Consider the following 24354-nt stretch of genomic DNA (forward strand, 5'->3'; position numbering starts at 1 on the left):
ACAGATTAAAATCTGTATCTAAACACAGACTAAATTCACCAAAGTGAAGAACCAAATGCTATCACTGGCCACATCCAGAGCACTGACCCAAGACTAGGTCTTTAAACCATGACCACAGTTAAAGACCTAAAAACCAACCTCCAATCGTGGCTAGAGAATGATTCCTAACACTACTGGGCTAAATCAAAACCTGCTTCACAATATTGAAGTGGTCAAGACTGACTACTAATATTCATCATAGAGTTTTAAGCCAGTGAATAAAGTTCACCTTATTTGTTGCCACAGACTGAGTTCAGGCACTAGCTAAAGACTAAGCAATCCATCTGGGTACAGACTTATCCCTAAAATGGGGATAGAAACACTCTAGACAGCCAATAGCACAGACTGAAATCTAGTACTGATATCTGTATTGTTGCTACAATCAGGAAAGCGTCAGTTTCCAACAGACAACAGGGCATGGAAATTCTGAGTTCTAAATCAAGTCAGTAGGCTGATCCACAAAGTCTGATGACAATGAAGCTTCTTAACTTGAATTCAAGCTGGATACTGTGAGTTTTAAATTCTTATTCCAACCTTATCCATAGACTTACATGTTCTGACAAAAAAAGTTCTGGCTCCTTTAGCTTTTAAAGTCTTCTTAAACTTTACCCTAATTATTGTTAGCTCCTGAATTTTGATGAAAGTTTAAACAGAGCACAACCCCTAGCACTCAGTAAACAGAAACTCTAGAAAAGGTCAAAGTTGATCCTCTACTATCACAGTCTATTCTACAGAACTGTGATGATTAGAACTGTCAACTTGACAGAATGGATTTTTAGGCATGCATGGAGGAATTATCTTGATTATGTTAGTTGAGGTGGGAAGACCTGTCCACCATGGGTGGCACTATTCCCTGGCTGGGATTTTTGTAGTATATATAAGTAGAGAAAGGGGACTGAGCAGCATGTACTCATCTCTGTCTCTTGTTGTTAATGCAATATGATCAATTGCTTTGACATGCTGATGTCTTGACTTCGCCTGTCATTGTGGACTATACCTTGAAAGATGAGCCAAAACAAATCCTTTCTCCTTTGATTTGCTTTTTTTAGAGCAACAGAAAAAGAAACCAACTTAGAGAGAAAATTGAAATAATAGCAGAGATCATAGTTACAGAGTCATATTTGTCCACAGATTAAAGACCAATACTAGCCACTGAAACACAATTCCTAATGGAGGTAACATCTTAACACTGACTAAATTCAGAAATCACAAATTGAACTCAGCCAAATATTCACCTCTAATCCTATTCATATTCACAGTTGAAATCCTGGCCACAAACGCATACTGTCCATAGGGAAAAAAAAATGAGCTGTGAGTTTAAAACTCCAGGGCACTCTTTTGGCTTTGGTGTAATTTGCCATCTATCTAATCATCAAAATGTAAAGGTGTGATTTCCTCAAAGTGACAGTGTAGGGAGTTGAGGCATTATGAGAAGTTCTTGATGAAGTCTGACCTTAAAAGGGCTCATGGAACACTGTTCATCTCCTCTGTTTCCTGGTTTGAAATGTAAATTCCCAGTTCATTAAGAGTTCCAACCATTTGTATGCAGTGTATTTGCCAGAAAGCTTTAATCAACAGTACTGTTTGATTTTAGAATTACTCTCCCAAAACTATGAGCTAAATAAACTATGACTATGTTGTCTTATATATTTTATTTGTACTGACACAAAGCTACTAATACAGGTACACCATAGATCATGTCCTAACATGACACCATACTGGATGAGACACTTGGTAAGCCTGGTCATTGACTATAGACAGATCTAATTATTGGACCAAGTCTGATCTCTTATTGTAGACACTGATTGAAACTTAACTTGAAGAATGAATCACTGAGCATATGCCCTATTCATATTCCTGCATAACCTTTCTTTATGCAGCAAAATCACTATGAATATGAACTCCAAAACAAGAGGTAACTGGTTTTTATTAAGTCTAAATTCTAGAAAGAGAAGTGAATACATATTTGGTGTACAAAGCTGGTCTACAGACTGAGCCCTGGTGATAACCTTAGAACCAGGATTCTGACACATTGTGTTTCCAATGGGGCATAATCCAGACCATTCTGGATTACTGTCCACCTCAGTATGGGGTTTAACAGTGATCAAAGCTTTATCTTGGTTCATTGGCCAAAACTATAACTCTGGAGCATAATATTGGCATCAGATTCAATAGTAATATTTGCTTGATGGCCCACTACCATGAATCCACAATGACCTGTATATATAGCTAAAGACCAACTACAACTTATCCTGAGACAAGATTTAAGTCAAACATTCACATTGTAAACCTGAATCTAACTGACCTGATGAGGTCACTGGCTCCGTAGAGAGATTGAAAGTTTTCCCATTAACTGCTCTCTGAATCCATCCAGCATTATTCACCAAGCATTATTTACCAATATTTCAGAAATGGGCCACCACTTCATAAATTTGCCTTACTGTACAACAGTGTGTCAAAAAGTATCCTAACAATGAATCAAATAGTAGGCTTTCTACCTATGTATACCCACACATTTTACTAAGACATGAAGGAAATTTATACATATATACAATACACATACTCAGGAAAAGTAGCATATACATATATCCATATATACACACATACAAGTATGTCTGTATATGTATACACATACTACACACATATGTGTACATACATACATACATACATACACATATACACACATACATACACATATACACACACATATATACACATATACCCATTGATCTTGTTCCTTTACAAACCCCTAATTAATATATTATCTTGTTTGTATCCCTTTTTATCTCCGTCTCTTGTCTTAATGCTTGAGCTAAGACTTCAAGAACTATATGAATGGGGAGGGGAAAAGTGGACATCCTTGTCTGTTTCATAATTTTCGTGGAAATTCTTCAAGTTTTTTCTCTGTTTAGCATGATATTGACTGTGGTAGGTACACTAAGAATTTTATCACGAAGAGATGTTGGATTTTATCAGAAGCCTTTTCTGTATCTAGTTAAAAAATATGTGGTTACTACCCTTGAGTCTACTTAGGTCATGGGTTACATTTACTGATTTCCATATGCTGAAACATCTCTGTATCATTGGGACGAGCCCAGCTGGGTGATCGTGGATGAACTTTTTGATGTGCTCTTGAATTTTACAAATTCATATTCCACTAAAAAGAAAAAACCTAAAATAAGTGGATAAACTTCTAGATACATATGACTCCAAACTTGAGTTATGATTAGGTAAGTAATATAAAGAGACCAATGAGATATAACCAATGAATCACTGAGCATACACCTGATTTGTATTCCTGTATAACTTTTTGCTGGGCATCTATCTAAGTATTTTATTAATTTCATCTATGTTCATCAGGGAAATTTGTCTGGATTTATTTATCAATTTTTAGTGTAAGGGTAACACTGATTTTAGAAAAATAATTTTGAAACGTTCTGGACAGGTAGTATTCTATGCTGAATCCATCTGGTCTTGGGAAATTTTTAGCTGGGAGATTTATTATTCCTGCTTATATCTCACTGGTTGCTATGTGTCTCTTTATATTACTTCACCTTAGCTTAAGTTTGGTAAGTCATATGTATCTAGAAGTTTATTCACTTCTCTTAGAGTTTTCTTTTTAGTGGAATATGAATTTGTAATGTTCTTATGAGTCTCCGAATTTCCTCATTGTCTGTTGTAATGTCTCCTATTTCATTTTTAATTTCATTACTTTGGATCATCTCTCTCTCTTTTTTGATTTACAGTCCCTTAAGGTTTGTTTGTTTGTTTGTTTGTTTTGAAACACAGTCTCACTATGTATCTTTGGCTGGCTTCAAACTCATTATATAAACCAGTAAAACCATGAATTCACAGAGGCTTGTTTGCCCCTACATCCTTAGTACCAAGAAAGATGTGCACCACCACACCTGGCTCTCGGTTTTCTTCTGCTTTTAATGTAGGCCCTTAGTGCTATAAAACTTCCCCTTAGCCCAGTCTTCATTGTGTGCTATTTATTTCGCTGTGTTGTGTTTTCCTTTTCTATCAATTCTAAAAATTAAAAAAAAATTTCCTTGACCTTTTTGACCAAATTATCATCCATTACTGTGTTTTTTGTTTTTTGAGTTTGTGTGTTTCTTATAGTTTATATTGCTGTTAAGATCTACCCTTATTCCACCATGGTTCAATAAAATGCAGGATATTATTTCAAATTTTCTTTTCTGTGTTTGTTCAGCCTTGATTTGTGTCATAACTTGTTAATTTTGGAGAAATTTCCATGGACTGATGAGAAGAATATGTACTCTTTAGTGTCTGAGTGTAAGTTTCTGTAGCTGTCTGTTCAGTCTATTTGATTTTTGATGTTGTGTAAACTCTAGAATTTCTCTGTTTAGCTTTCATCCAGATGACCTGCCTAATTGGTGGGTGTGGGGTTTTAAGGTAATATGCTTTAGATGTGTTGATATTAGTTTGTGTTTTTAGATCTAATGTGTCTTTTATGATGTTGGATTTATTTGTGTTTATCCACCCATTTATTTACTGGTCTCTTGTCACATAGTTTTACTTAAAAGATGTTTTATTAATGATATATAGAGTTACTTATTATTCTAGTTGTATTGTGTATCTGTTATGAGCTATAGCATTATACCATTATATGGCACAGCCATCAATTGTTACTGCAAGAATCCAGCTTCACTGTCTGTTTGTTTAATAGATTTCTTTTGGGATCTCCTACATCACATTTCTATGTTTAATTATGACAAGTTCTAAGGGAAAATAAAATTGCCAATTAGAAATATCTAGTTTTCTAATGAGTCTAATAAAGGGCAAACTTTTACAAGGTATATTTTTTAATTAAAATTTTAACCTTAACAGAACAGAAACACACACACACGCATATATATACGTATATGTATATATATATACATATATATGTATATATATGTAACACATGTGTTTAATTATGTATCTGAAGAAGCTTAGGCAGTAGGATTCTTAACTCAAAGCCAGTTCTAGGCTAGATAGCAGCATTCTGCCTAAAAAAAAAAAAATAAACCATACCCAGACTTCAAGTGAAAATGTCAAATTATAATACAGTATAAACATGATTTCTCAAAACATAAATATTTTTATAGTATTCAGAAGAATCTAGAACATTAATCTGCCTCTCCAATCTCTTTTTACCTAAGCTTGTTTGAGGGGCCTCGAACACTAAACTACAATACCCATAATACTCTCCCGTATTTGAACTCAGGGGATTTTTCGGAAGCTTGGTGTGAGAGGAATTGTGGGTATCTAGAAGAAAGTATTCTGACTTCATCTCCCAGAATCCTCTAGCATCCCTTGAGTGTCTCTACTAAAACAAATATATTGGACAGTTCTGAGGAAGAACAGGCTCCAGTGACTTCAAACTACATTTCCCATGAGGACACACGCTTAGGCTCCGCATTTCCCTGTATGCTGTAGCCAATGGGCGAGGCCTCAATAGTCACCCTGTAGATTAGGGTCCAGCTATTGGGCCCCATTGCCTGGCCTAGGCCATGTAGTAGAAGGTACACAGTTGGGAAGACAGTTGTGGGGCACGCAGCACACCGGGGGTACTCCGGGTCCAGGAACTTCCGAGCCGGCCCGATTTTCTGCGGCTGTTTAAGGAGTAGCGCTTCGGTAGCCGGGGAGCTGGAGGTCAGCGAGGCAGAAAGCCCGAGTGGCAGTGGCCGGGGAATGTGGGACTGAGGGGGTCTAGGGAGGAGGGTGCTTCCGGGGCCGCCGTCTTTGGCGCCAAACTCCGCCCAGCCCGCTTCTTCACGGGTGGGGGTGTGTTGACTGGGAGTTAGGGAGTGGGCTCCAGTTGCCTGAGCTTTCAGAACACAAGCACTTCCCCCGGACCAACTCTTTGGTTTTAGTTCCTACCACCACCCGCCCTTCTCCCCACCACCCAGCATGTGCTCCTTAGGATGAGAGAGTCTCCAGTAAGTGGCATCTGGGTTCTCTTTATAGGAGTTGGGTGCTCGGTTTTCCCCCTCTCTTTCTCCCTTAATTTGTTCAGGTCTGAGCACCTACCACTGCAAGTACACACGCACACGCGCACACACACCACCCGACCCCACCCTGCACCTCTGTTCCCTCTAGGCGAGTGAAAATTCCTTGCTATACCCAATTTCCGCTTCTGCTTCCTGATAATGAGGTTCTCGTTCTCTCTCTCTCTCTCTCTCTCTCTCTCTCTCTCTCTCTCTCTCTCTCTCTCTCTCTCTCCCTCCCTCCCTCTCTCCTCCCTTCCTCCCTCCCTTCCTTCCTTCCTTTATTTATTTTTTAAATCAGCTCATCCCTCTACTGGCCCTTTTCAACTAGTCATTGGAGTGGAAAAGATGTTCTTCAATTTCCGGAAGGGATAGGAAGCAGAAATAAAATAGTCTTACTTTTGAGAAATACATAATTAAGGTTCAGTCTAGTGTTCTGGTGAGAGTAGAAGGCAAATTGGACCATTTAAAACATGGGGCATTTTAAGAGCTTCCAGCAAAGTCTGATTAACACTAATATTCATAGACAGTCAATGGGCACACCAGCTCCGAAACACAGTATACAGTATGAAACACATTGTATTAATTATTATATATTACAAATGTGTGGGAAAAGTGTTCAGAGTTTAGTGGAAGGGCATATAGATAGGATTTAGAGGCTGCTTTGTAAAAGTTCTATCCCAACTCAAGACTTGCTGAAGTCTTGAAACTTACTCTTCCCTTAGAACCATCCTAGTATACTTTGTGGAAGAGGTTACCTTTAATTTGGGCTCCAGTAGAATAAAGGAGATTCAAAAGGAGCAAAAGGTGAAGGAAATGCTTCCTGATGATGCAGGACTTGGAGATTAAGAAGTGGGGGATCGAAAAGGGAGGAGTGTATGATAGAGGCATGCTTAGTTATATAAGAGATAGCAGCAGGGATATATTGGGAGATAATACTAGGATAATATTGGGAGATCATAGTAATATGAGAGATTGAAGAATATACAAAGTTTGAATTTTATTTTGTATCGAATAAAATTAAAAACAAAAAAATTAAGACTGGGTGATTTTCCTTTTCATCCTAGGGGAACCCGATTTGAGATCAATTCTTGGAGAACACAAAGAAGTGTGGTGGTCTGTTCCAGGTGTGAGTTTAATTTAAATATAAGGAGAAACTTTTGTCTTGTAGATATTTTGTTTGTGGTTAATCTTCACCACAACCTGTATTTGTCAATTAGAAAGCAAAGTGCCATAAACGAATTTTCTTAAGAAATGAGTTTGCTCTCCTTCTCTAGCAGCTTACCTGAATTGTAATCATCTGATTAGATGACAATAATGACTCCTATTTATCGAGCCCACATAATGTCCAAGAATCATAAGCACTTTGTGACACTGTCTAAGAGTCTTATATGTACTATTTCCACTATTTCTCTAGGAGAAGAAATTAAAATGGATATTTTAAGCAAATATTTGAAGTCAAATAGATTAGAGATAATTGAGGTGGAGTTTTAGTGTGCAGATTTCTGACTTGAAAGCCCACGCTCTTTCTCCCATGGTTCTCTAGTTCTGATGTGTAATTTTGTTCTTGATTTTCCAACTGTGGCAAGGAAAAGATTACTTTAAGGTACAATTGTTCATCCTGGAAGAAAGCCAAATGAGTCATTTGGATTTTTGTATCAGAGTGTGTCTGCTGTAAAGTAGTTGCCAATACCAAATTAGCTCAACTATTATAACTGTAGTTGATTATGTCTGCCAAAATTATAGTCAATGTATCTTTTTCTAAATTAGATGCTTCCATACAAAAACTATGACCTACTTTTAAGTCATTTGGATCTAGACAGTTCTTTGGGTTTTATTTCATTTCAGCTTTTTCAAAGGGACCCAGGTTACTAGATGCCCTCTGGGACCTGAGAACACATGAAATACAAAAAGATTCAATCGAATACAAGGCCTAAACCATCACTGGGTTTAGGGGAGCAAGGTGACCGCAATTGGGAGATCCCATAGAGTAGAAAATTGTAGAACAGAACCAGGTAGAAAGCACTGTGGTATGGTAGAGGAAAGAGTGGCTAATCAGAGGAGGGGGTTATGACAATGTCTTTTGTGAGGAGGTGACATGACAGAAAGACCTTGAAGGGTAAGGAATTTGCCAGGCAGAGAAGGGTGGAGTGGAATCATTGGAGATAAAGGAATCACTCTGAATGTCGTGTGTCTCTATAAGTGTGAAATATGAGTTTTCAATATGAGCAATTTGTCACAGCTAAGATAAAGAAGGTTCAAGCAAAGGATGCTACAGCATTTTGAGTGTGATTTTTGAAGAATTAGCTGTAATGCTATGAAATATGAATGTGTTCCCACAGGTCCATTGGCTCTCAAAATGGAGGACGTGGACCAGTGGTAGTTATGTGGTGCTCCCACACACATCTAAAATTTCATTCATTTCCTATTTGAATGTATCTGATTAAAAAAAATCTGGATTAGTTCATCAAACCTAAGGTTGCATAGGACTTGATTTAATAAAAGTAGAAACTACATTAGTCTTAAGTTGATCTAAGGAGAAATATTAAGTAAGTAAAAGTATGACTATGTTAGACATCACCAAGTTGTAACATCATGTATTAGATGTAAAGAATCCAGTAGGAAATAGAAAAATAACATTTTCAGGAAAGGAGCATCACTGGTACAGTTTCACATTTGTAAGGAAAGGATGTGCTTGCTGGAGGGAGACTTGATCAGTATACAAGGATGGTGTTTTCCTTCAGAGAGAAAAGTAGTGACACAGAAGAGGAGAAAACACACTTGAGAGATACTTATTAGTTAGAATTAGTAGGAATCAGTACATGTAAATATTATTCTATTAGTGTTACTACTTGCTTGTTCTTTATCTTTTATGATAGGCATAATATTGCCAGAGCATGCTATTTCATGCATTAAGGTAACAGTTGGGGGAATGGTTACTGTTCAGGAGAGTGGATTTGGATTATGCAAAAGCACACTTCTTGCCTCACTGAGTGTTACTGAGACCCTTCAAAATTCAATTGAAATATGACCATCTCTAGGAAGCCTTGCCAATAAACAATCCACATATGCATGAATGCACACACAAGGCAAGGTTAGTGTTCTCCCTTCTGGTAGGACCCATATTACCTCTATTCTAGAGCAAATCATACTGTAGTGTATCACTCTGTAGTTGTTTTTTCTCAGTAAGCTGTAAACTCCTGAGAGCAGGGACCACATCTTGTTCATATCTATGCACTTGGAAAGAGCCCCTGGGACAGTAGACATATAAGAAGTGGTTATTGTATGACAAAATATAGTGATATCCCCATGAATCCAACTGTGGACCTTGGTAATGCAGGAAATTAAAAAGTACAGGAAAATGTAAATTGACAGATACAGCACTTTCCTGTATTTGTTACTTTTACTGAACCTAACAATTAAAACTCTCATTCTTTCACTTTTTAAAATTTTAGACATTTTTTTTATCTTTTTCAGACCATACAACTTCCTGTACAGTGTAACATATTCCAACTTAAAGGTGTACTTAACTTACACATGGCACATAAGTCTATGTGTGTACACACAGGAAAATTGCTATACTATTAAATATATACAAAAAGGGGTTTGCCACAAATGATAAGATCACATATGACTTATACTTTTTAATCTTGTGTATATATTTATTATCCTAATTTTACAGAGAAAACATTTGTTATTTTTAAATAATTTTATTATACTGGATTTCTACTACCTCTAGATCAACTTTCTTCCCATCTGTTTTACATATAAAAGATGTTTTATAAATCAAAAATCTGATGCTATTCGGCCTCCCTATAAATAGTTCAAAGGCTGCCCTCCCTTCTTAGGATAATAGCTAAAGGTTTTTAGGCTGGCTGATGAAAGCTTTGCAAATCACCTCCATTAGCGTCAATTTTACTTCTTATAACTTATTTTTTTTTTAATTGTAGGCTACTGTCAGGCAGATGTGAAATGCTTATAGTTGGCCAAATGCCGATGTGGATTATATAGGCTAACTGTTCTTATAACACACAAACTACTAGTATTTTATCCTCAGAATGGCATATTAAATACATTCAATAGTTACTACTATTTTAAGCTGACCGGCAGACGTAGAATTATGTGAGTTTGAAGACAGCCTAATCTATACAGTAAGTTCCAGGCCAGTTGGAGCTACACAGCAAAACCCTGTCTCAGAAAAAGATTACTATTTTACAAATGGGGAAGACTAATTTAAATAAATGATAGAAGCAAAGTTATCGTAATAAGGAACTTGGTTAAGAAGAACCATCACCCCCCTGTGGTGGCTTAGTGTTTTTCATTTTCCTGAAATCACCTGTTTGTCTTTGTCACTCTACCTAGACTTCCATTCCCTCAGGCAAGTTATATGTGATCATACTGTAGCAAGAACAGTCTAAAACTGACATGGTTTTGGCACATACTGCTTTGCCTTGTATTAATGTATAGAAAGCTTCCCTTACTCACGTAACACTTCAGACAAGGGAAGTGGAGTAGCTCCAATTTCTCTGTGTTTCTCTCTAACTTGGAAATCTGTGTCTTTGGGAACAGGCGTGCCAATAGGAAGCTAGAGAACATCAGGATAAAATTGAGTATACAAGGAGGAGTGCATGTCATGGGGCCAGTGCCATTGGTTAATTTATTTTTTAATGCCATATAAATGCATTTTTAGTGATGTTTCCCTAGGGAAGATGTTGGTTGAATTCTACAGTTAATCCTATTTACAGAGTATATATAGCCCATGCATGCCCCATATTCTTGTGTTGAGTGATCTTAGGCATATGTGTGGGAATTACTATAATGACATACATTACATGAATTTTAGGCATCAGACTTCTCTCTACAAAAGTATATTGGTTGTCATATAGTCACTTAGTATCCTGCAGCATGATCTTTCCTTCATTTTCCTTACAAAATAATAACTACTGTGCAAAAATGGATGATCTGTAGAGGACAGAAGTTATGAGCATAAATCATCTGGGAATGAAATAATATTACTTTGCATAGACTACGATGTCCCTTTTAAGCCCATTAGTTAGTTTTACAATTAATATGCCTATGTACTGATAAAAAAGAATCTGTAATTCTACAGTTCAACATTGAAATTATAGTTAAGGTTTCAAATTATTCAGTGAATTATTGCAGGCTTATTATGTGAAATTACTGTTCTAGGCTCTGCACCAGATACTCATAAATACTCATTTTGATGCCTTGGAGGTGTGTGTGTGTGTGTGTGTGTGTGTGTGTGTGTGTGTAAACAGAGAGAGAGAAAGAGAGAGAGGGGGAGGGAGAAAGAGAGAGAGAGGGAGAGGGTGGGAGAAAGAGAGACAAGACAGAAAGAGTCAGACAGACACAGAGAGACACAGAGACAGAGAGATATTAGTGAATGAACTTCAAGAACTACTGAAAGAGACACTTACAAGCAAGTCCATCTTCTAAGTATAAATTTACCCAGGTGGAAATTGGACTGTGTGCCAGAAGGGGTTTATTTTTCTTTCCCCCCTTTTCCCTCTGTGAGATAACTAGGCAGAAGTAAGCTACCAGATAGCTGATAAGCAAACGATACACTTGTCTGTTTGTAAACAGTATTACCTAAGAAAGGGTGGTTTCTTCAGCTCCAGCCCAGTACAAGCTTGCCAGTGATGTGAGAATTATGATTGTGTCAGCTTTTCCAGGGTTTCTGTCTCTGCTGCTGAGATTTGGCAGACACCTCAGACAAATTTTATGTCTCTTAAATCTTCCTCAAGCGAGGCCTGGCCCTTAGATTTATATGTACAAAAAAAGTGAAGTGTTTACCTGTTTGACATTTTTGAAGATCAAAACAGACTCAGTTGTTTTTCTTTTTTAAGTTCAGCAAACCAATTCAGTTTAGTCTAAAGCAAAGGATAAATGCTTTGTACCAACTTTTAAGAAACAGCCCCAGTGTTGACTTTTCAGAAGTCACTGATCATATACACAACAATTTATAGACTTCAGCTTAGTTTTCTCATTTCTTGCTTACAAAGTCTGATGTTGAGCTGGTCTTAATTTTCCTTCTTTACACTTTCCTGATAACAACATAGAAAACATTGTAAAATGGAGACATAATGAAATGCACCGGTGCTGTCTGATGAACAAAGACATTTTAAAGCTCTGTTTACCTCTTTGTGATGTTTTGTTTACTGGTCTCTTAAAAATAGTGTTCTTGGCATCATAATGATAGGTGAGAATAAAAACTGAAGAGCATTCAATGACTATCCATTAACAGGGCCGGTCGAAAGGCATCTGTAGGCAGAACACAAATGAAAGTTTGGCTGTAATTCAGAGGAACTGAAGCATTATATGGAGAATGTTATATAGACAGTATTGCTTCCATGGTGTACTGTGAAAATCAAAGATGGAGAACCCCCTGATAAGGCCCCTTCTCATCTGCTCCAGCTGCTCTTTTTAGCAACAACAACTGCCAAGAAGAATTTCCTGGGATAGAAACAATTCCACAGGAAGACCTCATGATATTTCCTCCTACTGTTTCTTCCTCAGTTGTGTCCTCAGACACACTTCACTAATATTGTAGTGGCTACATAGCAGTCTAACGTTCACCTTTCAGGAAATGCCAGGGGCAGTGGAATGAGTATGTCATGAAATGAAAGAGAACTATTTGGGGATATCAGGAAGGGGTCTGGCCAGAAATGGGGGAAGATGATAGCTAGGGAGCAAAGAAGAACAAAGTGTAATATTATATATGTATAAAAATGCCACAGTAATACCCACTTCTTTCTCTGCTAACCAAAAATTTATTTTTTAAAAGATGTTGAATTTGAAATCAAGCAACTTCTGATATTCAAAGTCATTCATTTGATAAACATTTGATCACTTACAAAGGTCTGGACCTTATGCTAAGCACTGGAAATATAATATGGAATTATATATAATCTTAATGATCTCACAGTCTAGCAGGGGAGCTATAACTTAAAGAAATTATATATATATATATATCTCCCAAAAAGAGAGATATACAGAGACCTCCTAGGAACACAGTGAAAGGCACACTGCTTGGTATGGGCAATCCATGGAGCAAAGCTTTGACTTTGCTGGATCTTAAGGAATGAATGGGAGTTGCCTATATTCTAGGTAGATAATGAAGTGGCTAGCAGAGGGTCTTAGCAGGAAGACCAACACATGAAAAGACATTGGATAAACATGGAGCATTGCAGTAAAGGTATGATCCTCTATGTATCCAACAAAGAATGTGACAGAGGGAGGGATCCAGAATAGGAATTTGGAAAGGTATCCTGTGGCAAGTTAATAAAATTGCTACTAAATGTGGTCTTTGTCTCATAGGCACACAGGAGAGAGGCAGCACAGAGTTTTAAGTAGGGGAGTAACATGACTGGGTTAGAGGATAGGAAAAAGATAGGCAAACTCCACTGTGTCATTTAGCAAGTTTAGAGAGGTGTTCTCACAATTACCACTGTCCAGCAGGGGTACCTCCATTAACCTTTCTTCCAGTATACAGAGAGTAATATTGTCACCTTACATACACATAGGACATACATTCCTGTACCTCTTCATATGTCACTTAGTTAAATATTCAGGTTTTCCACCTCAAGCCAGTGATCTTTGCAGCAATTAGGGTTTGATTATCACAAAGGAAATCAGTTTCAGAGCTCAACAGCTTCATTTCAGAAACATTATGTGAATCTTATTTATTGCTTGCTGAGTCAGCAAGACTGAGGCACGTTGAGAGCACACGGAGGGAAAGGGACATGGGCTGAATATGCGCAAGGAAGAGGCTACTTGAAAAGTGGCCAGTGTCCACAGTGCTGGAAACTTCTATGGACCATGTTCAGATGTGGGAAATAGAAGGAACAGAAGTATATAGATATAACCCAAGTGCATGTTGAAGGTACATTTGCCTAAACAAATTGTACTATTAAGCTAATCAGTTTTAGTTAATTTTCTTTCCCTGACTCAGAAGCCATAAATAGCTTCCTGTTGTCCTTAGGAGGAAGGCCAGATTTTTCAGCCTGGCTTTCTCTGCAATTTGGCTCCAGCCTGTTTCCAGTATTTATACTTCTCTCTTAACAGAACTCTGCTCCAGCCAGTGACCCTTTCAGACTCCACTTTGGCATTCCTTCATCTATATTGTTAGTCTGCACTGGGCAAGGACTAATGTTTTAAAACAGTATATACTATAGACTCTTGAATATAGTAGTGCATCCATGGTCTTTTTATTGGTTGATGATTGCTATTCTCCTACCCTTCTGACGTTCTTTTTAATATCTACCACTGTAGACCTCATTTAAAATGGTAACTGTAACAGCAAGTGACATATTTCTGTGATTGTCGCATTTGGGAGCTTGAGGCATGATCATGACTATGACTTTGAGGCCATCCTGGGTTATATAGTGAGTTTGGTGGCCAGCTTGGGATACATAATGTGGTACTGTCTCGAAAAGAATAAAAAAACAACCAATAAATACATGAATAAAGTTTTAAAATGACAATTGAGATATTAAATGAAATGGATCACTGCCCAACAAATTGCCTTGCAAGTTTGTAGTATGTATGTGTATGCATGTATGTGTGTATTTGTGTGTGTGTCATACATAAGTATTTACATTGGTGAGCCTGTGGAGGCCACAGGAGCATGTCAAGTGTTCTCTTATATCACAACCTGCCTTATTACTTTGAGGCAGGCTCTCTCCCTTAACTTGGAATTCACATTTTTCAGATAGTCCTGCAGGCAGAAAGCCCCAATGAACCTCCTATTTTTGCCCACTCCCAAAGCTATGGCCCCTGAAAGAAGCCATCTCTCTTGTCTTTTAAGGACTTTAAAATATGGAAAAAGTAGTTGTATAAATCGTACATACTATTCATTCAGAATCACCAATTTTGTGTAGCCTGATGTTTGGCTACTGTGTGGGTTCTTCTTTCTTCCACTCATCTCCACTCTTCTACCTTTTCAACCCTCTAACACTAAATAAAAGAGAAAAAAGGATAGAGGAGAAAGGGGCGACATTATTGGTAAACCACTTCCTACTGATCTTTGCCATCAGGATAGCTAATTCTTGTTTTCTTTTTTGCACACAACTACTTTACAAACCACATCTAAGAGACAACCCTCTACTTCTCTGGGTCATAGCATTTATGTACCCTTTGAAAAGTCCCCAGAATTCCAGATGTCACCAAATCGTAGGAACTTTCTGCAGATGGCAAAACCACACTCCTGCTAGAACCCAAGGCAAATCATCATTAGCTACTGTGGGCAATATGAAGCAGACCCATATCTCACATCTGGGATTAAAACAAAAACTCATTTTTATGATATTTCTATGATTTTCTAAGAAACAAAATTTCTCACTACAATTTTGCCCTAATTGCCTTAAGATTTTACAATGTATGACCATTTTCTTCTGGAAATTTGAAGTGTCATAAGGTACACTTTTTATCCTTAAACTCTAATCATGAAAAATATCAAATGTAAGAGAAAAGTTGAAAAAATTAGATTTTGAGCACTCCGATACTAATTAATCATGTTATTGCACTTGATTTCTGAATTTATGTTCTCTCTCCCTCCCCCCCTTTGTGTGTGTGTGTGTGTGTGTGTGTGTGTGTGTGTGTGTGTGTGTGTATACCATTGCAAATGATATGTGTGCAGGACAGAAGACAACTTGCGGAAATCAGACTCAGGTCATCAGATTTGGTGGCAAATGGCTTCATCTGCTAAGCCATCTTCCCAATCCCTGTATTTTTTTATTACCTGCTTGCCACCTATCCATCCTCTTAAGCCTTTCAAACTGAGTTTTGCCACCAGTACACTTTTTCTAAATACTCCAGTGTTCATATCATTAGCCACATTAAAAAAAAATGTTTTTGTACTCTGAAATCAATCAAACCCTCCAATTATACCTGCATTTGCTATATGCTGCCAAAACTCTAATCTGCTTGGATATTGTAGTTCTGTCTGTTTTTCAGTGGAACATGTATTTCTTTGACTAATTTTGAGAAGTCCTCCTGTTTCATCTAGTGCAGTGTCAGACACAGTCCATAAATACCACTTGATGATGTTGAGCAGAGACAGAGTTAGGTCAGGGAAAGAAATAACTAAAAGTCAGAATACACAGAGGAAGAGGCTGGGAAAGGGGTGTTTTCGAAGGTCACAGTTGAATGGGTGGTAGTCAGTGAGGACTTGAAATGTTCTGTGAAGAAGGATGTTAAAGTTTACTAAGTACTCCCAGCAGTACCTCTGTTTTCTTAGCTCTCTCTTTAGAAGCAGTGGTTCTAGGAAAATAGACAAAATTGTTGCTTAGCACAGCACATGGTGAGTTTCCTTTTTAAATTCCACCAGTTAATACTTTGTTCTCCTTTATTATCCAATGCAACTTAATTTTGGAAGCTGTGGATGGGCTATGTGTGCTATATCTAGCCTTAGACTGTTTGAGCTCTGTAACCCTAGTTTCCTTTTTCCTTATAACATTTCCTCTTTTGCTATGTCACTTAAGTTACAAAGAGAGCTCTAATCTGCTTTGATTGAGTAGTAATTTTGTGCCAAGTATTGTGCTAGCTACTATCATATCAATGACACTTTATAAAAAAATCTGACAGCATGCTTCTTTCTCCATTTGCCAGACATCCCCAAAAAAACCAAACAAAACACATGTGCTGTAATATTGATGTTCATATGCAAACACACAGGTGCATGTGGGTTCACACAGAGACAATAAACAAAGGCTAAAAAAGACACATAGGAATACCAGGAACTCCACCTTTACTTGGTGGCTCAGCATGGGATTTATTCAGTAAGCATTTGCAGTTGTATGATTGAGTTAGGAAGTATGGCTTAAGCATTAAGATGTTGGTATGGAAAGGATTCTGGTTGATTGAGTTCAAGTCTCAATCTTTTCATGGTAGTTAATTGACTAAGTAGTCATTTAACATAAGTTGGCCAGGTTTCTTGCTTAGGAAATATTTATAAAACCTAAACAACACTGTATTGTGGGAACTGGCTAATGCACTTATGTAAACTACCATGCTATGTCTACCATACAGTAGATTAGCACCATATTTTAGGTTACTCTCCTCTCATATTTTTGTGGGGAGCAGACTATTCAACTATAACTTTCATTTGAAAATGATGAAGTTGTAAATGTAACTTTTATTGGCCAGATGTGATTGTTGTCTCAGAGTTTACTGAGTAAGCTCACCCTTTCTGGTTCTTTCTGAACTCTGGCTTGTTGGTTCAACTCAGCTGTTTTGGCTCAAACTTCTCTCCATGCTGACTGATACAAACTGGTTTCTCTCGCCTTCTCACTGAATTGCTCTGGTTGGTCTCAAAGTAACTCTGGCAATTTATTCTAATTTTCTGGCTCCATCTGATTCTCTTGCTTTAACTGCCTCTGCTGAACTGCACTGTACAAACTGCACAAATTGAACTCTACTGCATAGTTTGAATTTAACTGACATCACTCAGTAAACTGCCCTCCATTTTCTGTATTCATGAGACATCTCTGACTCATTCTGTCAAATCTTTCTCTGATTCCTCACTTTGTCTGCCCCTGTCTAATTTATTAGACATCATTTCAAACCTGGCTGCTTTCTTTCACAAACTAACCTTCATTGTTTGGGATTAAAGGTGTGTACTTAGGGAGTGTCTGTATTCCAGCAGGTTATACTATAATCCAGAGTGTGACTGAATTCCCGCCAGATCATAGGCCTACAATATTTTTCTATGTGATCCCTTGCCAGAGCAGCTATGTTGCTGGATTAAAATTCCTCTATACAAAGTGTCCCTAAAACTTTTTCTGGGGAGGGGGGGAGCAAATATTTTTTTAAAGAAAGACTGTTGAGATGGGTTTTTTTTTTTCCTTTTTGAGTCTGGACAAGACCAGCTACCAACTCTCATGTAAAAACCTATTTCAAAATAAGCCATATGAAAGTAGGAGATATCAACTGAGAAGACAGCTGTGGTCTGGGTAGGCACTGAGGGAATATTGGCAAGTTGTACAGCTTGGTGTTCTCGTTAGACTCCCAACAGTTGGAGTAGGGATAGCCTTAACTCTTTTGCCTGCTCTTGGGACTCTTTTTTTCCAACTGGGTTGCCTCATCCAGCCTTGATATGAGGGTTTGTGCCTAGTCTTATCGAAACTTGATATGCTGTGTTTGGTTGATGTCCCTGGGAGGCCTGCTCTTTCCTGAAGGGAAACTGGAGGAGTGGATAGAGAGGAGAGAAGAGGGGAGACTGGAAGGAGAGCAGGAAAGGGAAACTTCAGTTGGGATGTGATGTATGAGAGAAGAATGAGAGAGAGAGAGAGAGAGAGAGAGAGAGAGAGAGAGAGAGAGAGAGAGAGAAGCTTATGATGAGTGAGTGTCTGTGTTTCTTAGCTATGAGGGCCAAATTGTGATATCATTTAATTTTTTTGCTATACTAAATATTGACAATCCCAGCACAGACCATTTCAAAGCCAGCAAGGTGAGGCTAAGATAATGGAAGTGACTTGAACAAGGTCAAACAGGTAAAAAAATAAATAAATAAAACAGAAGTCAGTTCTGATTGTTTTTCCCTTTGAGAACTTTCAAGCAAATAAGTCTGCTTTAAGTGTGCCCTTTACAGAAACTTTAACTGTATGTTCTAGGAGGGTTTTGTCAAGGTGTGATGAAGGTTCATCGTGATTCAAATTAGTTCATTACTTCTTACTTTTATTGAACTCTTAAGTTTTCATTTTAAAGTTTAGCAAATTAATGTTGTTCCTTCCTGTTGAAGTTCATGGTTTGGTTCAAATTCTTGATTCCTTGAAATTTTCCACTGGAACTTTGGTTTTTGACAACTACACCTGGAATCTCAGGTGGTGAATGGCCCTAATTCATGTGAGCAGTCAGGCTAAGGAGTGACTGCTGAGGGGAAGTTCAAGGACGGCGTTCATGCTTGGGTTTTAACATTTGAAGTCAGGGTAATGGAAGCAGTGCAGTACTTACTGGTGTCTCTCCTCCTCAGAATACTTTGATTTTCCATTTTTGCTCATGTGGTTTGAAGGTGCTGCACCACACCCCACACAAACACACATCATTGATATTGTGAATAGTATGTCAGCTATCTTCTATATAGGACCCTTATATTTGGACTGATAGGACAGTGTTGACAAGATCATTTTTCTAGTCCCTTTTCTTTTACTTTGTGTGGCACTTTTGAGAAACTTGAGGGATTTGAATTTCAAACTTGAATTTGTATAAGTTCTTGATAATGCCTAAAGGTGGAACACCCTGATTCTGAAATACAGCCATTATTCCATTCCTACCATGCCCAATTTAAAGCATCAAAAACCCCCTTTTTTTGGACTCCATAGGTGGGCTGGTACCTTTCTTTGCAGCCAGCCATACCAGAGGTGAGGTTATAATGGAGGCTTGTAGCTAGGAGGCTTCTGGGGATTTGTACTCTACATTTTTGGGTTTCTGTATGCCAGTAGAAGCAAACTCTGCTGTTAGGTCCTCCAGTTTTGCAAGCTCTTGTTTCTCCATATAAGCAGATGGAAGGCTAGGTTGCAGCTTTGGTTATAAAAAAGTATCATTTACAATGCTTCGGAAGCAGAAGAGATTTGCCATGACCCAGCAAGTGTGTGATTAGAAAGAAAAGTCACTTATTCTCTCTTCGTTCTCCCCCTACTGGCCTGTTTCTTTTCTCATCTCTCTAGCCTCTCCTTCCTTTTCCTTTTAAACAGCTCTTCTCCTCTTAGCTACTAGTCAGGTAACACTTTGTGTTTCATATTATCTACTTTCCCCATTGATTTTAAATAGGTTTCAGATAAATATTTTACTGGCATTTTTAGCAATGGCAATGGTATTCGAGAGAACAATTAGAAAGTTTTTTTTCTTATTATAAGAATTGGCCTAAACACTTGTTTCAAGTCACAGATGGCACTGAAGGGGGCCAAGATGAGCTGACATCTGATATTTCTGCTTTTTTTTTGGCTGTTTCACATTTGTCTCATGTGGACAGACACACACTTGGGTAACTACCATACAGATGGAAATCAGGACATGTGGGATTTGGCTGAACCGGAGGTCCCCAAACATTGCTTGGATCATTTAGTACCCCAGGTGTGGCCACCCCAGGACTTCATGTGCTAAAATTGCGTCCCAGTATAAGCCAGCTGGTCACTGTATATATAGTATCAAGGCAACTTGGAGCCTTAGAAAGCATGACTTTTGATTTTTATCTTGTAAATCAATTTAAATCTTTCCCCCACATACTGAGCATAGAAGATGAGCCAGGTAAATAGAAAGATTTAGCAAAAGCAGATGTTTATTTTTCAATACTTAGCAAACTCAGATCCTGCGAAGGAAGATAAACTTTCTGGAAAGGAAAGAAAATTAAGGCTCTCCAGTTTCTTTGACAAACTTCTAATGTACTATGAATTATGTTTTAAAACATCTGACAAAATCCTTTTCTGAAGACTTCTAAGAACAAGCAGTGATTCTAACTTTAAAATTTGAAGACTTAAACAGTGTTTTTTTTAAAAAAAATATATATATGTATGTATGTATGTATGTATGTATATATGTATTGGTCCTTTCTGTCTATTTACATTCTGTGAGAGAGCTACTTCACCTGAGCAGGAGTTAGTTCCTAGTGCACTAATACTAACCTTAACTCAGGTACTTGTCCCTTTCCACTGTACAGAAGAGCCGTAACCATTGTCTCATGTAAAGCAGTGCAGCTCCGTATTGTCATCTCTAACTTATAAATAAGGAAGCTTAGGCTCAGATCAGTTTTGTTTCTTGTCTGTACCACAAAGATGTAGAAATGGAATCCCTACTTTCCCTGAAACCCGCCCCTAGATGTTCCTTCAGGTATATCATTTTCTCCATAAGAAAGTCTTTCCTTTCTGTTTCTATTCATAGATCATTAAAAAAAAATCAGTCTAAAGGCGTGTGCTTCAGTTTAGCAGATGAACAAAACCAAACCACTTTCTTTTTTTTAAAGGTCACTTATCAAATGAGTCCTGCAATAGCCTTGGTTTTTAGCTTTGTTTTAAATGAATTATTTTGAGAGAGATTTTTTTTTTTTAGTGTTGAATAGATGCACAAAACTTGTATGATCATTGTTGTAGGGGCTGCGCCTGGAGAATGGGAGTAGGGATGAAAAGTTGGCTTAAAATAATTAGCTTCTTGTGTTTTTGTTAAAAGATGCCATGTTCAATAGAATTTAATTTCTTTATACTTCCTATTCACTCAGCTTTTAAAATATAATTCTTTAGGGAAAAGGAGCAAATATTCATTCAGAATGTTGGTCTGTTAGGGACAAGGGTAGCCAGAGGAAAGAGAAAGTAGAGGAGTGACTGTCTATACCCTGAAGTGTGGGTAAGTGTTATTTTGTTTGGAGCTGCGAGCTAAGATTTCTTTTAAGGCATGCAAATGGTAAAGTTGTGATTTGTCAACTGCACGCTGTTTCTTTAGGCACTGATGTATGAAATCCTGAACGAATTCTCCAATGAACATACTGCTAATTGCTTCTCCACCTGCTCTCCAACCTCCCCCCCACCCCACCCCCTCCACTCCCAATTCAGCCTCTAAGTGTCCGTCATTGGAGATGGATGGTGACACATGCAGTAATAGCAATTCATAAAAGGCAGTTCCAGCCCTTGTCTTCAAGGCTCCTGGATTTTCCACTGCCTGCTTTTGTGTAAGTGAAGTGGATGAAAGTGCTACTGGCATCAGAATCCACCTCCCCATGCTCTGTCGCTAGAGCTCAGTTGCTCGGCTGGAGCTGAGCTTAACAGAAGCTTCGGATCTGAGCTGAACTGTGGCAGTGATTTTCTCCCCCCCCCCTGTCAATGGGGGGTGGGTTAGGGATAGTGTGTTGTGGTGGGGGCTTAGGTTGTTTTAGCTTTTCTTTTTGAAGACAGAAGAGGGTCAGGAAAGAATAACTCCCGGCAGGATACAACGTGAAACAGTTCCCTGAAGAGTGTCACAATGTTCTTGGTACAATATACAGGTATAGTATGGTTTTTTTCTCTGAAATTTCCCTGTGGTTTCAAAGTGAATTTCTTTCTTTAATTTTGCTTCCTGTCCTACTGGACTGGAAGACAAATAGGCTTCTAATAAGCTAAACAAAAAAGCTGTATAAAACTCGCCTGTCCCTAGCTGTGTGTGTGGTAGATTGTTGCGTGAAATCTGGGCTTTCTGTTAAATTGGTCGTCGCGATCCCTTAATTGTGCATGCTACTCTGCTGTATTCTTGTATTGAATTTCTCAAAGTCTTACGCCTGCAACTGGTAGTATGTGATAATGCCTACAGTGTTTGCACACAACACAGTGTTTTGGAAGGAAAAAAGCAATTTTTAAACTCTCAGTATGTTGTTTTTCTCTTGAGTTTTTAAGCTGCTGCATTTGCTAATTGGTTGTATGGATTTCCATGTACTTAAGAGTGAGGAAACTTCTAATGGGGAGCATTCCAGGATACATCTTTCAGGTCAATTTATTTTCCTTTTAGTGTGGAACTCAGGCTGATGACTATTGTGTATTGTTATTTATTCTCCTGGTAGAAACAAAAAAGTGCTAGAAACAGCAAGGGTAAAAATGCATTCCCATGACACAGTACTATAACATATCATCAGATCTAAAGTGGTCCTTTAAATGTTTGCTTAAGCTTTTAGAAAAATATTGGTGTATACTAATGAACTTTTAGGCTCTGGTCAGACACTTATGCGTGTTCTTTTAAAGGGTTATCATACAGCTGTTAGACTAGAAGGACCCTTGCAAATAAGAAACCCTGAGAAAGTTTCACTTTTCCACTGAACAGAGCAGGAGTTTAGTTCCTCTTGCCATGGTTTTTGATAACTTTGGATATAATTTATTGTCTAGGACCTTCATCTACATTCTTGTTTCATTCTTGAAAGAATGTGCTCATGTGCTGAAAAGCTAACAGATCATATTCTGTTTTGATGTGTGGTTTGACAGTTGATTTCGCTCCTCATTAATTGGGCAGCATGCAGATGATGTGGTGAAGGGAGTGAGTGACAGTATTTCAAGGTTGCATTGAAGAGCATACAGTGAGGCTTAGTTCCTGGACCAACAGCTGCTGAATTGAATTGTCTGCAATTAAAGCAACAGCAGCTTTGTGGAGTCTCCCTGCAGCCCATTTCTTTGAATTTATGGCTTTGGTTTCCTTCCAGGCTATCAGTTGGTTTGTTTCTCTAAGTGTTGGAAAGTTGTGCTTGCTAGATGTTTTCTCCATATACCAATGTATATGGTGACTCCCAAAGAGCTGTATATGTACATTTTAATGTGCCAAGTTGCTGAAGTTGTATTCCTCTGGTTAAATCCAGAGATGTCTCATTTTTCACTATAAATTAAATAGATGTATTCTCACAGAAAGCATTGCTTTGTTCAATACATAGAAGTTTCTTGTGTGCTGGTAATACTGGTCTAGATGTCTGCAATGAAAACTATTGGACTTTGTTATGCTCCTGGAATTACTGTATCTAGGAAGCACTTCTCTGTGCAAATACAGTGTTTATATGAAAAGACACAGTGACATCCCCTTTCCATGTCTCAATTGAAGTGAGCCATGGACAATCTCAAATTCAATCAGGCGGACTTTATGGTTACATTTTATTTGTGTGTCAGTAATGGATATGTTTAATTCTCTAATAGTTTTATTCTGTTAAAGTTATAATCACAACACAGCTGTTGGGTCACGGTGGATGTGTTAATCATTTCTATCATGATTTAACTCATATTTCCAGTTTAAGCTCTTAACAATCTTATGTGGCAACAGTGGCTATGTGATCTGTATTTTATAGGTAAGAAAACCAAGATTCACAGAATAAACAGCTAGCCTGAGCCTGAGCCTTAGAGTATAAAGGTCTTATACCTACTCAGTGCCAGAGCCTGAACTCATAGCTTAAGACCTGTGATTTAAAAAAAACCCATGTTTATTTTTTGACTCCCTTATATCACACTGCCTTGTAGATAGTGGGTCTCAAGTAAATTGAATGTATGCTACTAGTTGAGAAGACTATGTTTTGTTATTTACAGAAATAATCTATTTTTGATCACATACTAGTGTTTGATGGATTTATATACCAATATAAATGAAAGTAAAAATTTACAAATTCTTGTCTAATTTAAAGGTTAAGGTAAAATGGTTTTCCATCTAAAAATTAATTTGTTGCATTATTTTGCTCAGTGGGCTTATGGTTTTCATAAGTGTGTATATATTTTAAAATATCCTGGCTATGAATGTGAATGTGAATGACTGTGAATGTGCATCCCAGCTATGAACTTTTCAAAATTAGAATAACTTTTGTACAGATAACAGAAAAAAA

The 24354-nt window shown here is 37.8% G+C and overlaps 1 protein-coding gene across 6 annotated transcripts in view; it reads left to right on the plus strand.

Annotated features, from left to right (window-relative positions):
- The first annotated feature begins 5600 nt into the window (after positions 1-5600).
- The window catches only part of Enox2 (ecto-NOX disulfide-thiol exchanger 2), a 253647-nt gene continuing 234893 nt past the window's right edge, over positions 5601-24354 (plus strand). For 3 of the 6 annotated variants that reach the window (XM_028763093.1, XM_028763298.1, XM_028763358.1), the window contains exons 1-2: positions 5601-5697; positions 7100-7159. The gene's annotated coding sequence lies outside the window, so the exon portion shown is untranslated. Of the gene's footprint in view, positions 5698-5815; positions 5985-7099; positions 7160-24354 lie in introns of those variants that run through there. The other 3 variants (XM_028763425.1, XM_028763472.1, XM_028763154.1) reach the window with 2 other exon arrangements.

The sequence above is a fragment of the Grammomys surdaster genome, unplaced genomic scaffold (assembly GCF_004785775.1).
Source record: "Grammomys surdaster isolate TR1022 unplaced genomic scaffold, NIH_TR_1.0 60, whole genome shotgun sequence".
In the NCBI taxonomy this organism is placed as follows: Eukaryota; Metazoa; Chordata; class Mammalia; order Rodentia; family Muridae; genus Grammomys; species Grammomys surdaster.